Source organism: Cygnus olor, chromosome Z, assembly GCF_009769625.2.
Source record: "Cygnus olor isolate bCygOlo1 chromosome Z, bCygOlo1.pri.v2, whole genome shotgun sequence".
Classification (NCBI taxonomy): domain Eukaryota; kingdom Metazoa; phylum Chordata; class Aves; order Anseriformes; family Anatidae; genus Cygnus; species Cygnus olor.
The window spans coordinates 13,506,450-13,521,995 of record NC_049198.1 but is presented as its reverse complement, the minus strand read 5'-3'; the positions used below and the strand labels follow the sequence as shown (position 1 = coordinate 13,521,995).

Here is a 15,546-nt window from a genome sequence, read left to right as displayed (position 1 = left end):
AGTGCACTGTGCTCACCGGAGCAAAACAAAGTATTTGGAGATGCCTTTTATTCAGCAATTGTTCCTAAAGTTTCAAATGATACCCCTAGCCAAAATCTCTTTTCATCCAGCTGTGGCTGAGCCTCTGTAAGACAGTATTAACCAGGGAGGATCATATAACTGCAATTACAGTGGCTGACGTTACTTCCTCTGTGCAGGTGTGCAAGGTGCTCCGTCAAACCCGTCCAACCCAGCTTGGTCTCATTCTCAGCTCACTGGGAGACTGCCTTCCCTTAAGAGCTGGAGCAATCTTCAATTTTAAACTTTCCTAAGATTGGGTGAGGACTAGGGGATTTTCTGGACTAGGAATTTGATTTCAAAAGCAGCCAAGCAGCTACAGAATCTGGGATCTTCAGGCCACACCTGCCATTACTGGACACTGCAGAGGAATGGTCAGCTGATGGATGGCTAAAAGTTTGCTCTAGAGTACTGTGGTGGGGAACAACAACTTTTTTCTTACTAAGAAAAATCAGCACTACTGCAACCCTGCAGTTCCCAACACAAGGAAAGTCCTTTGCTTTCTAAGCCAGATATGTTTGGTATTTTCAGAGCAGAGTTATTCTCCATACCATCTGCTCACTGAGCACACTGCCATGGGGAGTTAATGCAGAGCAAGAATGCAACACAAACCATGCACTACCTCAATATGCAGTACTTTCCTTGCCTAGACCAGCCCTCTGCTGAAATAGATGCCTTGCTGCAGTCAACCTCAGCAGTTAGCTTATGTTAGGTGATCAGGTCAGGAAAACAATTTCGGCTGACCACAGAGATGGTGAGAGCAGCCTGGTCCTTCATTACAGACAGATCTGGACAAGGCTGTAAGCTTAGAATTGAAGTTTAATCTCTATTAAATAAATACATATATACAACTGGAGTGCATTACCTAGGATAAAAACAGATACCATATCCACAGTACTAAAGACAAACAAAAAACCAAACAACTCCTATCACTGAGAAGATGAGGCACTGACTCATTTTGTGCATCCAGAAGTAAATATAAATCAAGCCTTTTATTTACCTACCTCTGAATTATAACTATTTCTTGTCTACTATGTGTAATCCTACTGTGGTAGGACATTTAATTCTCATTTCTTAGAAGACATGAAAAAAAAACAAAACACAACACAACAACATCATCTACAAAAACCACCTCCTAATTCAATTTTCCTACCAATTTAATTCGGAAATTTTCATTCAGTTCCCAGAAGTGTTCTAGATTTGAGCTTTCACAAATGAGGAAAGTGCTTGAACTTTGGAAATTCTTTGCATCATTAGTTTTAACAGATGCACAATACAGTAATCATCACGAGTGCTGAAACACTCATGAAGCTGGCTTTTTATAAAAAACAAAAAATAAAAATAAAATGGAAAGATACAGATGGGCTAATCCCTGCAAAGTGCACATGTATCACCACGGATGACTTTTTATTCTTAGGTCACAGTGCCCAACAGAACAAATGTGTGGGCATTAGTGATTTCCCCCACAGTGTGCTGTGTTAGGTCATCACCAGACACTGTGTTTATCCTTGAATAAAAAGCTCTGGGCTAGTCACATCCAACAATCTACAAGGTTGGTAGAAGGGGGCTTTTTTCCATTCTAGAATGCATCCAAAGAATCATTACTATCTGCACACATGCTTGTCTGGAATAGCCCTGGAGTAGTAAAGTTAATGCACAGGCACTGTACAAATGCTCAGATCGTTTGTAGAACTGATGCTGTGATTTTCAGACATGCCTACTCCTTGTAAGATATACAGCAGGTATCAGTTGTACTTAAGGATACCGGGTCCATAAAAAGTAGAAACATGAGTTAAACAGAGGTGTTGACTTTTTGTCTGACATTGTGGATGACACAAGCAGCCAGATCACTAAGTGAATAAACAGAGCTTTTTATTTTCCCTGCAGCTATGTGAGCTCTGGTTATTTCTGACACACCTGCAAAGCCTCTGTGGAGCTTAAAATAAGTGTCTCACAGAGAAAGTTTGACTTAAACACACTTTTGCATGTGGGATCTGATTTTTGGAAGAGATGGGCCAACAGTGCTAATACAAAGGCATGCCAAAGAACTGTAAGCTTGTATATGTACCAGTTAACATCAAATCCCTTATTCATCACGGAAAGTGCATGTGCAATTTCTCACAAAAAATGGGACTGCATATTAAAGCAGACAAAACTTGGGTACAGCCTTCTTTGCTCTCTATTTCTGAAAATATTTGGATAAAAAGAGGGAATCTCCGTTTTACCCTGTTGCCTATTCCACAAATAAAATCATCACCACTTGCACGAAGACAAGTAGTAGAGCAGCAGCTTCACTGCTCGTTAAGAGCTTCTGGAAAATACTGGTACCATACTCAGCGCATGAGATGCTGCTCCAACCCAGAGCCATCCGCCAGCACACTGCGCTACTCTTTCCAGCACAGTTCCTAGTCAAGCAAGGGCAGGGGGTTGACCCTAGCTTGGGAACAGTTGTTTCTTCTCCTTCACTAAACACAGATTTGAAGGAGTAAACTGAGCCAAAAAGAGCTGAACCTACTACACTGGATTGCCTGCTCCTTAGTATGCCAGAAAATGTACTAGAGGCCCTCTTTCTACAGAAAGATTACCAACCAATATATCCAAAAAGATTTGGTGCCAGACAAAGTTTTTTTCCCCAGTCATAAGGGAGAAAATTCCCTTTGGACTTGCTTACTACAGAGACCAATCAGCTTTGCCAGCAGTAGTAAAAGGCAAAAGCACCTTCACGCTTGCATTATTCAGTTCCAGTTCTACCATCCAGACATAAGAAGGCTTTTTAACAAGGTAACAGTTAACTAAACTTTATTTACCCAGTAAAGCCTGTGGGAAGCAGCTTGAGCAGGCAGAACGATTTAGGTTCATAGAGGCTCAGGTGAAAATGCTGCTGATGCTAGCTCCCTTCTCATCAGATAAAGATGTGCCACCAGGAATTTCAAATGCAGTGGTTTCTCCATTTTCACACTCATACCTTAGAGACTAGGCTATGAGTATAGTCAGGACCTGGGGCGAGGGGGGGACACACAAGCCTAGAAGTGGTGTTAGCTGCAAAATCACAGCCCTTCTGACAGGCAGACTGAGACTTTGTCCCCTGCCCACCCTTAAAGCTTTAACCACTGTGTGTAAATGTCAGGTCCCTGAGAGTTTCATCTACTGCCAGCTGAAGCCAGTGGGAGCTCTGCTGTCATTACAGACCAAATGCCCTGTGTAGGAGTACTTAGTGTGGCTTTATTCCAAAAAAAAAAAAAAAAAAATACAAACTGTCTCTTGTCTTCCCCTCTTAAATATAGCCTGGCAATGACCTACCTTCATGGGAGGCAGGCAGTGCTGCCTGTGAGACCAAACTGGTTGTGACTGAAGATGAGCAAGGAAAGGAAGGCTTAAGCCAACTGCAATATTCATTCCCCGGCACTTGTACCTCTCTTCCAAAGTGTCTGTTATTAAGAACTTGGTATTTTCATAGCAGCTGGATAATGGACAGCGGGTGTTTCTGTGGCGACATATTGAGAGCTCAAAGATTAATGTGTCATTTTACTATTTCCATTCTGATACCTCTATGCTGATAAATGCTTGGCAATCTTACCATCCCATTAGTAATACTAAATACTGTAAACCTGGGGTTTGGGGAGATATAAACCATTTTAAAATTGAATGTGACCAATAAAATGTTCTCTGGGCATTTTTCCAATGCAAACACTCTCTAAGCTCACTATCAAAATACAGCACAGAAAAGAGCTACTAGATATTTCTTTCATAATCAAGGCTAAGAGATGTGAGCCTTTCAGGGTAGTCCTTTATGAACATGCAGAGAGACGAACATGCAGATACTTCTGTTTTCAAATAATATTACAACATGAATCAGTAACATTTGGAGGAGCTTCTTTTAGATTTTCCCATCAATGTTGGATTGAATCTTTGGCAGATGGAAACCTCTCTCCTATATCTCTCTGTTCTGACAAACTCTGCTCCTCTCATCCATAAAAGATGGCATTGTTTTCTTCAAAGAAAACTCAGAGTAAAGCCCAATGAACAGTGAAAATAGCTGAATAGGACTGGGGAGGTGGTGGGGGGGGTGTATCTCTTTGACACAGAAGCCCTTCTTTTACCCATACAAGGCTGAGATGAGTTAGTCACTAGCCTGATGAAGTCAATCCCTGTTCTAGTACACTTTCTCTAAGGTCACGCAACGAGTCAATAAGCAAACTGAGCTGAGAACATGAGAATCCCATCTTGCAAGAGCAATAGTTCCACTATATTTACTCAGGCTCTTGTGACTATTATGGCTTTTTTTTTTTTTTTTTTTTTTTTTTTGTGGTGAACATCAACAGGCAGCCTGAAACTGGCACTATTTTAGAGTTCATACAAAATAACATATGTAGCAGGTCAGTGTCAGCAGACAGGGAGCAGAGAGCTGGGGGTGCTGCAGAGGGCTTTGGGAAGGGCACAGAAATTCTTCCAAGGCTCACAATGAACAGTAACATTTAAACATTTGCTGAAGGGAGAAAGGAAAAAAAAAAAAAGGATTCAATCCTCAAATGAATGGGACTAGAACGCGACCCCGGGAAAGGTCACTAAAGCACAGAGGCACTTTTCCACTCTGTTTGGTTTAGGCACTAGAATGCAATCAGGATGCTTGGCAGCTCTGAGCTTCTACAAGCACCTTAGTAGCATTACATTTAGATGTATATATCCTGCTGCCTTATGTCTCAGCCATAACAGGATCTTTTCTCAGCCCTGAATAAACAAAGCCTGATCTTTTCCTACATCATTCCTATTTCAATAGAAATACAGAGGTCTGGTTATTGGTCTTGACTTCAGAAAGCTGCTTTCCTCTACATATGAGCTGGGGCGTGCAAAATGCTGAGCTGCTTGTGGAAACAGCCTGAGCCCTGGACTTAAAGTGACACAAGCAAAAGTGCTCAGCCCCACTTTGTAGTGGCACTCACATAGGAAACACATAGGAAACTTCAAAAAGAAGAACAAGTGATTTGAAGCAACCCATAGAGAACCCTGCAAAGCACTGTCCACCACACACTGACTGCAATACCAGTGAGGTTTGATGGTGAGTGTGAAGGTGATGTGCATGGAGATGAGATGGAAATATCTTAGCAACTCAGCTGCACTTAGCAAGTTCAAGCAGCCAAGATTTATCTTCTCCTCTCATTTATCCTCCTTTATAGTCACATACTTGAAGGTCTTTACGTGAAAGTACAGTTTGTTGCACTAAGCCCTCAACAACTACAGTTTAAGAAACAGCACTGATGGGAATAAGAAAACAAGACACAACAAGAAATCTTGCACAGGCTCAAAGGCCACTTAAAGAAAACTTGAAATTTGTTTATCATCACAGGATATTTTAAAAAGGGAAACGAATAACAGCAATGTGATCATTAGTACACATAAAACATAGTTTGAGTCCAAAATTATCCCCAGAAGAGCTGCCAGTCTGGAAAACCATTACCATAAAATACGAGGTCATGTGGGTGCTAACATGTCCTTTGTCCCCAAATGAATAATTAAACTGGAAGCTTCCAGGCAGGTAGATTTAGATAAATATCAAGAAGTCTGCCTGATTCTTCAAACACACAATATCGTAGGGTGACCAGACATCCTCATGTCCAATGTTACTCTTTAGGAAGGTTTCTTTACAGCAGCTGGTGGGAAAGGCTGTCAGGAGCCAAGCAGACCTGCTTAATCTTCTCCCCCTTGTCTTTCTCTAGGACATCCTTCCACCCTCTGAAGATAACCCTGGGTATCACCTATTCAGGTAGTGGAGTACTCTGACTTGGCATCTGCTGTTAACATTCAATAACAGTTTCCTCTCCCGTGTCCATAAGTCATTGTTCAATGAGGACGTAAAGAAGGCAGTTTCCTATTTCCTCTTTCCATGTTCTTGTTCATGACCTGTGAACATGAATTGATTTGATGTCCAGTTTAGCCCTTTTCCAGAAGTAGGTGTCCCCAGTGCTGGCCTCACCCAGTCTCTTCCTCTCTTCTTTTAAAGCATGGCTGCGAAGGCCATGCAAGCACTAGTACTACACATGGAAGAGGTCATGGGTGACCTCAGCACATGAGAAGAGCACATACAAGGAGGTTTCTTACCTTATTCCTCCCTCTTGAGGACAAAAAGTGCCCAGGAGCCAGGTGAGCTGTCACAAGCCAGGCTCAGTCTGCTCTGCCAAACCACCTCGTGGCAGAATACATTCGATTAAAAACCGTGCAACATACACTCAGATGTACACAGATTGGCTGGGACTCAGGAAGCCCTGAAGCTAGGTTTAAAAACCTGTTCTCACAGCTTGAGAGTAATGCTCTTAAACCTAGGGACAGTGTCAAATGGGGTCTGATTAGCAGAAGTTCACCACTGACTTCGGAATGTAATTGCCTTGTATAAGTAGAGGTTAATTTCAGTTAAATAGATCATACTGATATCCCTTGAGACTAGGTAAGCTGATCTAAGATGAAGCTGCCAGTTCGGTGATTTAAAATTAGAGCAATGTCCTCCCTTCTTCAGGCCTCCCAGCATCATTCTTGCTGCCACATGCTAACCCCACTGCAATCTGATGCTGTACCCGACTGAGAATTGCTGTGCTCAAGTGGGAGGCAATGAGAGCACCAGCACCACTGCTACAAAAGTCAAGCAGGATTTGCTTCATTGCCCCCAAGATGAACAAACATGAGGGTCCATTTCCATGGCACCATGATGGCACTGTGAACATCTTCCATGTACCACCATTCTCTGTAGGACAGGAATATGCCCTCTCTTAAGGAAAAGGAGAATTCTCCAAAAAGAGTGCAATACAACAGTAGAAAGGGACTCCCTACCATCTGGGCAGACAGGCACTGAAGGTCTCATATACGTATTACTCCCCTGTTCAAAGTGCTAGTACTATTTACTGATCAAAAACTCGATTAGAAAATGCAACTAATGCAGATAACTGTTTATCTTGTAAAAGACTCTTAAAGAAAGTTGAGTTTCTGGAGTTTGGGGGCTGGAAGGTACCCTCAGGACAGAATAGGTGTGAAATGATTCTGGGCAGCTCTATGGTGGTCCTTTTTGTAACTTGTCTGTTATAACCAGCGATCTAGAAGGGACTTTCTGAAATTAGAAAAAGACATCCACATGTCCACTATACAAATAATTAGTCCTTATCCAGGTGTTAAGAAATTTCAAATATAAAACCACTGGTCAGGTCCACACATGGGGAATCCCAATTCATATGCACCTTCTGGTTCCCCCTTCATTAAAACCAGGTAGCGAAAGAAAGGGAGGTGAAATTTAAACATTACACTCAACTATCATCAGTTATTAATGTCCAGCTGGCTGAAAAGCAACTCTTGCTCAGGCTTGTGGTGATCTTATTCTCAGAAGATGGCTCCAGAGCCCTTCTCCACCAGATCAAAGCCCACATCCCCTGCTGTTCAGTATTTGCTCACCCCTGCCCAAGGAGCCCACCTCTGCCCACCCACAGGTAAAACAGCAACATCACGGTTGGTGATTTTGGCCCTGCAGGTTTACACCTTAAAACCACAAAACTGAGTTTTAGCCATGATAGAAAAGGCTCCTGGGCAGAATTCGGGTGCTTTCTCAGTGGGACAAAAAGCCTCTTATTTTAAATGTTGGAGCTCAGCGTCTTGTATCTATGTATGTAGACATCATACAGCAGAGCTGTGTCCAAATGCCCCCAGGTACATTAGACCAATATAACACAGGTACCACTGGCTTTCGTGGACTTTCTCCATTTCCTGCTGTCTCCGTATATGACAGATCTTAAACTCTCTTTAAGCTCTTTCTTTGAGAGTGTCAGTCCAATGCAGTCTGATAGGTTCCCAGGGTAGTACACACCAGTTTGATTCACTATGTTCTCTGCCACATTTTAATACAGATAACAGCTCCAAGTGCACCAAAAGTAAAAAAGCAATGAGAGACCATGTCATATACACAGCTAGGAAGGGAATCAACAAACTGTCACTCACATACCACTCATATGGAGTCAATCTCTGTGTTAACACATCCAAAAAGTCCATCCAGCTTTTTAAATGATCAGTAGTAGCCCATTTTCAATGATCACAGTTAATAGCCCTCTAGAAATCCTAGATAAATCACTTCCCTTTTCCCTTTTTCCTTCCTAAAACTTGCAAACCACAAGCACTTGCTTTTGTGCTCTGCATCATTTTTAAGGAAGCAATTTTACTTTTCTCCATAATGCTTTAATTCTGGATCCTCAAAAGAACTATTTATTTTTGTCTGCTCCACTACCGTTTTCCTCTACACCCGAATTTCTTCCCTATGTCCCTTTAAAATGCTCATTTTTAGATGATTTTCTGTCACCTGGTCTCACTCAAAACTTTACTGGGTTCATCTTGAAGTCCCTTGATTCAGTTCTACTCCCATGGAGATATATGCATTGCAGTCATTACAACAATATAAAACTGTTTTGAGAGAAGAGCCAGATGGAGAGAGACACGAATCCTGGGCATATGAGGACACACTCACAGGATTGACCCTGAGGGGTTTCAGAAGAGTTAATGTTGTCACTGGATTGAAAACTCTGTTTTATGCTAGTAGCACATAAAGCTTTTCACTGGTCTGTGTGGTCGCCTGCAACTTATCAATAAGTATGCATTACCGTGCATTTTTTACATAAGTGACCTTCATTCTCTCAGTTCAGCATGCACGGTAACAGCTTGTGCTGCGAGAGGTATCTGTTGTTTAACAGAGCTGTTGTTAGCAGCCATCTGAGAAATACGTGATCACGTCCGCTCTGTAGAGCCTACAGGGGATACAGCAAGGTTAATGGTAAACCCTCCCCACAACTTACATCAGAAAAATTTAATCTGTGATCTTAATGCTACCTTACAGTAGGTTTTTCTACTCCCTTCAGCTACAGATCAAAGTACCTGTTCCCGACAAGAGGAAATTTGGCCACCTCAGCCCTATGTCACTCTGATGCCAAATGGAAGTTTCACAAGAAGCAGCCAGAAATCTGTGCCTCACATCTAAAATGAGGCAACTCAGAGTGGAGCTGGACATTTCTCTTGCATTCTCAAAACAGTCTGGGGAAAAATGTTTTACTTTCTCCCAACTCTATCAGATGAAATACAGATGCTGCTGAAGGTGTCTTTGACGGGAAAATATTTCACATTGAAATTGAAAGTGGGTCATCTGCAGTGCTGGAAACTTGAATTTCAGTTACATGTAGCACAGCACTGGGGTGTAGGTTGGGTCCACTTTATTTGCATAGGTTCTCCTAGGACTAGCACTCAGAGACATCAGTTATCATTTGCAGAGCAGTCCAACAAGGCTATATGGGGGCAGAATCAAAGGCAAGCCGATGCCTTGTCCTGAGAAACGCCTGCAATGTGACACTCCTGCCCTGCATTGCCTGGAGGAGCTCCTTTCCCTGACGCCAGGGTCACATTTGCCTAAGGTGAACTCATCAAACAGTAGAGCTGTGCCAACCTCAACAGGATGTTTGTTGTCACCTCCCAGCCAGACCTTAGTGGTGTACAGTTGTACTGCTGTTCCTCTCTCCTAGCTACGGGTGTGCAAGGCATTAGGACAGCAAGAGCAATTGCCCAAAGGTGCAGGTCTTTACCCAGAAGCCCTATCTCTCTTCTTGTCCTCTTTCTGGGCACTAGAGGACTCTGACCATAATTATTGTTACGGAGGAGTTTGAATTTAAAGCATGAATATTTCAGAGCTCACCTTCCCGCAGTAACATCTCTGGTGGCTCTTCATCAATGGTAGCACTTCAGTGCATAACTGAACACGCCGAAAGCCATAAGACAACAGATCACACATTTCTGAGATATTCAAAGGGAAAATGGGATATCCACTCACTTGATCTAGGCACTCCAGGCACATGCACAAGAGAAGGGATGAAGTTATTAAAGGGTTAATACAAACTAGTTAGGATATTATTTTTGGACTGCCCTTTGTGAAGAGACAGCATATTTTCCCAGTATGCCAGTGACCTTCTCTTGCCACATGTATCTAAGGTTGTGCACAAACCTATGCTCATGCAAGTTATCACCGGAGCCTTTAAAAAGCCCATATACCCAAACATTACATGGAAGATGGGACACTAAAAGGAAAGGGTGAAGGATTTTGTTAACTGATTCATCACTAACACCGTTTTGGCATGTGCTAGTGACACAAGATAATAAAATTTGCACGGCACTGTTTTATGTCAGAGAAATTTACTGTTTGGGAAAGCTGCCGTGGGAACAGCTCTGAAGAGACCTGCTCACAAGAGCAGTGTCTGCAGAGTGGTGCAGGAGCCGGCCCTGGCCCCAGCAGCCGCAGAGGCTCACCACAGAGGCTCACCACAGGCAGGGTGAAAGCTGTCACCTGCCTCTGCTGGGCACGGGGAGCAGGAATCCCACTAATGACAAACGAGGTGTGACTTCTGAGGAACAGGCTGGGACCAACCACAGGGTTAATAATTCAGGAACTAATGTAATTGTCCCAGTACTATTGGACATTAATGGTTTTCAGTCATTACCCAAACTTGCTGTTTCAAGTTGAAAAGTCCCACGTCACATCACAGCAGAGTGGTGACTTATATCAGCTCCATATGTAGCAGGGACAACTGATGGGAGTTTACCACAGGATGATGTTTTCAAAGATGCCTATGCTATCTCAGAGACTAATGTAAGAAAAAGCTGGCCTCTGTTCACCTATATTTCCAGAGATCATCATTCAAGTTTAGTTGAGAAGGTTTCAAATTCTGTTTCAACAGGATTTAAACAGTATTATCCAGCAACCCCTCTGAATGCAAACAGGCATTTAAAAGATTTGAAGATTTACTTGTATATAGAGAAACAATTCTTCCATTGCAAAATTCTGCATGCTGAGTAAATCACATCGTTTGGTGATTCATTTTGCAATTTGTCTGGATAACAGACACAAAAGACTTCCAGCTGACCACACACCAGGAGCTTCTCCACCATAACCCACAGTGGGTGGCAGCAGAGGCCCGGCAGACAGGGCAAAAGCAGCCAGAGTCACTGAGATGTTTATCGAGACAAGCAGATGTTACAAAGGGTGACTTCTTGTGTTGTTTTGTCCAAATTAAAAATAAAAAAAAAAAGGGGGGGGGGGGGGCTTTATTGTAATTAAAACAGAAGAGAAGACAGAATCAGTTGACAAACACATTCCTGTTAAGCATCCCAGCCAAAAATGTTCATGTACTTGTAGCAATGTGCATAACAGTCTGATTTGTCTGAGCACACATACGGACCGTAGAGGCTTGAAAGAGATTGTACCTGCTATGTAATGGGAGATATCTGCTTTTACACTGTTTACTATTTGATGCAGCCTGCAAAGTATTCAGACTTGAGAAGAAATGCTATACATGGCAATGATAAAAGTTGTCTCCATGTGGACAACTGATTAGTGGTAGCAAGAGATCAGGTAGCTACTATCAGATGTTAGGAAATTATTCCGAGGTCTTTTCAGCACAGCTCTGAGATTTTAATGAGAGTTCTTCCCAAGGCATCCCTAAGATAGAGTAACTGTTAGAGGGAAACCTGCATTGAAGTCAGTGTCCATCAAAAGCAAGGCCTTTAAAACTCCACTGAGCACAGCTGAAAACACAGAGGTAACCACTGTTGACTCACAGATGCCTTCAGGTTTCATGCTCTAAAGCTTTTGACTTTTTAAACACTTTTGTTCAATTCCAAACAATACCTGGCCTCTCTCACCTCATAGGAAATGCAGAGGCAATCTTCTGCATTTGCACAAAGAACAAAGTAAAGGCACTGTCATTTTCTTCAGCCAGCCATTTGACTGGCAGCCAGGAGGGCCAACCACACCCTGGGGTGCATCAGGCACGGCATTGCTAGCTGACTGAGGGAAGGGATTGTCCTGCTCTGCTCTGTGCTGGTGCAGCCTCACCTTGAGCACTGTGTACAGTTTTGGGCATCACAGTAAAAGATGGACAAAAAACTATTAGAGAGCCTCCAAAGGAGGGCTACAAAGATGGTGAAGGGTCCAGAGGAGAAGACATATGGGAAAAGCTGAGGTCCCTGGGTTTGTTCAGCCCAGAGCAGAGCAGGCTGAGGGGAGGCCTCATGGCGGCCTGCAGCTCCCTCACGAGGGGAGCAGGGGGCAGGCGCTGAGCTCTGCTCCCTGGTGACAGCGACAGGACCCGAGGGAACGGCATGGAGCTGGGACAGGGGAGGGTCAGGCTGGGTGTTAGGGAAAGGTTCTGCACCCAGAGGGTGGTCGGGCACTGTGACAGGCTCCCCAGGGCAGGGGTCATGGCACTGAGCTGCTGGAGTTCAGGAAGCCTTTGGACAGTGCTCTCAGACATTTGGTTTGGTTTTTTGGGTGGTCTGTGTGGAGCCAGGAGTTGGACACGATGAGCTGTGTGGGTCCTTCCAACACAGGATATTGTGTTATTCTATCCTTCTAACCCAAGTACCCAACAGGTTGTTTTGATGTAAGCACATACAATTCCTGTACTAAAAACTGACTCTAACAATGAGTGAAAGGGAATAGTGTCTCAAAAATCACTCCTGGTTCCAGAACATGGTGACACACTTGGGTTTAAGCAGGCACAAAGAAAACTGGTAGCTCAGTGAATCACAGTGATGTTGGCTGCTAAAACATTTTTTATAAGGAGCTGGCTAAAGTTTATCAATATCTTTATGTATATTTTAGTAAATGACTTCTACGTCATTTGCATGCTCTCTCTCTCTCTCTCTCTAATATGATGGGATTTTTTCAGAATTGTCAATGGAATTTTCTTTTATTTTTGTGAATAAATGTTACAAAAATCACATGAAAAGCCCCTTCACCCCCACCCCAAACTACAGAAATTTCCTATTTTAACTCCTCTTTACTGGGGTGCACAATCAAAGCCAGCATTAGAAAAATATATATATATATATTTATATATATAACACTAAAAAGATGAATAAAAATAGAAAGCATTAACTATCAAGTGTCAACAGTAATCCAAAGAGAAATGTCATGTGTCTTCATAAAAAAAAAACAAACTGTTTTTCCATTAAACACCCATCAGAATACGTTGCAGCCAGCACAAACTTAGGTCAATTAAAATCCACTGCAATAAAAAAGCACAAACGAAATGCGATCTGAATTAACTAAATATTTGTCCTTCAATGTGGATGCTTTTCTAATCTAGTAAAATTCATTCTTTTTCCAGGATCAAGCTGGGTGTTTTTTTGTTTGGTTGTTTTTTTCTTGTTTCTTATAAGTATATAACAGTAATAAAGTTATCTTTAAAAAAAAAAAAAAAAAAATCATCATGTGTTTGAAATTCTACAGGACAGTTCCCAGTACCTAGATATTTGGTGAACGTGGTTCTACTTCAAATGGTACATTTGGAGGTGACTTTGTGGAAATTGTGCTGTCAGTGTGACTGAGGGGAAAAGCAGATTTAAAATGATTTATATTCTGACCGTTCCTCTGGCTTTTGGAACTACAAATCTCAGTAGAAATTTAACTCATTTATATGGTTAAAAACTTTGTGGATTTTTTTTTTATTTTTATTTTTTAGACTCTCATCTTAAAAGTTTCGTAGTGAAAAAGGAATAAAAAGCAACTTCCAATCTGTTGCTTGACTATTTAGGACTTTTGTGCTGCCAAAGTCCTGCATTCTTTTTTAACTGCTTACACATGTACCCCAGATGAGTTTATTGGTGAAACCTAGGTTATATTCTTGAGGATATGGCTATAAATTAAAAATACAAAATAAAATGACAGCTTCCTCCTACTCTAGCATGTTAACTTAATCTACTAACTAAACTATTTTCATTTTGAGCCTCTCTGTTTAAATTTGGCCACATAGGCTAAAAGTCCAAAACTGATGGAGATAAGGGAACATTAGGAAAGAGTTTCAGTTAAGACTCATGAGTTAAATTGGAGTAGAGATCAACTGATGATAAACGAGTTAACAAATGGATTTTTGCAAAACATAATATATATTATTAAGCTGTCTTCCAACTGCAGGATCCATGGCACTTGACAACATAAGGAATCTCAGGCTCTGCTCTTTCTGGAACTGCCGCAACCTTGCGAACTTTGTACTCAATCAAAAGAGGAGTAAGTTTTTAAAAACTAAACAATGGGTAAAATTTATTCATAGTGCAGTTCCATTTACTTGTCTGAAGTTAGCCTAGTAATGAATTGTAACCATATATTTCACCTAGAGGATTTACTGAGTGAAACTGAAAAGGCAGCTTCAAAACAGTCTATCAGGTCAGGCATTACAGGAAAGACCACACAGTACTGGAAACTCACATGGTCTCCTCAGCCTACTGTTTGCATGTACCCAGTAACAGAAAAATCTCTCCTAAAAATTAACTATGGGACTTTAGCCAAAACAGCAATTATAATTATCCACTTGAACAATTTGTGTAGGAATATTTGCATGAATTCTCTCCTACTTGAAGTTTTTCACCAGTGTCCTTCAGGCAGATACACCTGAGTTGCATGCTTAAGACAAAAACTGATTGAGTAAATTCTGTGACTTGTGCTAAGCAGTTCATATAGGTCATCATGAAATCATTAAAGATCATGAATCCATGGTGTCATGATTTTTTAAGGCAAACAGTTCGAGAAAACCTCTAGAGGCTGGCTTCATCTCTCCTATACCTTGTCCTCTGAATAGTTTCATCTAACTCCAGAACAAATCCCACCTATGTCATAGCCTTCTGAACTTTTCAGGGATGTACAAGTGCTCACAAGGCACAAAAATAAAAATGGACTCGGAATGAATCATATCGGATTTTCACCAGGGTCGCAAGAGAATAAGACATAGACTCTCCCAGCATGACAGAATGTGTCCTTCCTTTTTCAGCTCCATGAATGATGGATACAAGTAGAGTTTTGTGGAAAAGGACTCAGATGTTACACCGTAATCTTGCATGGTGGAAGGATAAAACATTGGGGCTCTATTCTTCCAGAACAGTTACATGTGATCACTGAAATGTCAGCTACTTTTCTAACTCTTAAACCATCTATGACATTTAACTTAAAATAAAGTGTATTGACATCTATATCACGAAGTCACGATTAAACTTTAATGAGAGGCTTAAAAATTTACCAGCAGAATGTATTTTTTGAATGGGTCACCCACATCAAAACGCCATATTCCATCACAGAGATAATATCTTAAAAATAACTTCCTAGATTCACATCCTTCCAAAGGATGATTCAGGAAGGGAGGAAAATTATACAGGGTTCAGTCTTGACAAGGGCAGAGAGTTCTTCATTTGTGCGCTAATAATGTTTGAAGAACAGATTAAATTGTGGAGGAGGACTGAGAAACAGAGGCCAGTCAGAAGAAAAAGAAAGCTACTTTGAGTGAGGACACCTTTTAGATATGCCAAATTAATTGAATGACTAATTAAGACAGTAATTCAAATCAGAACCAGCTGGCAGTTTAACATTCCTCAGACCCTTATTCAGCAAAATTTTTGAGTGTTTGCCTGGTTTTAGTCCCACCAAAGTCAATTAAC

General features: G+C 41.6%; 1 long non-coding RNA gene across 3 annotated transcripts in view; it reads right to left on the bottom strand.

Moving 5' to 3' along the window:
• LOC121061286 overlaps nucleotides 1-15,546 on the bottom strand; it is a 137,651-nt gene that overhangs the window by 38,686 nt on the left and 83,419 nt on the right. The gene's annotated exons all lie outside the window — the stretch shown is intronic.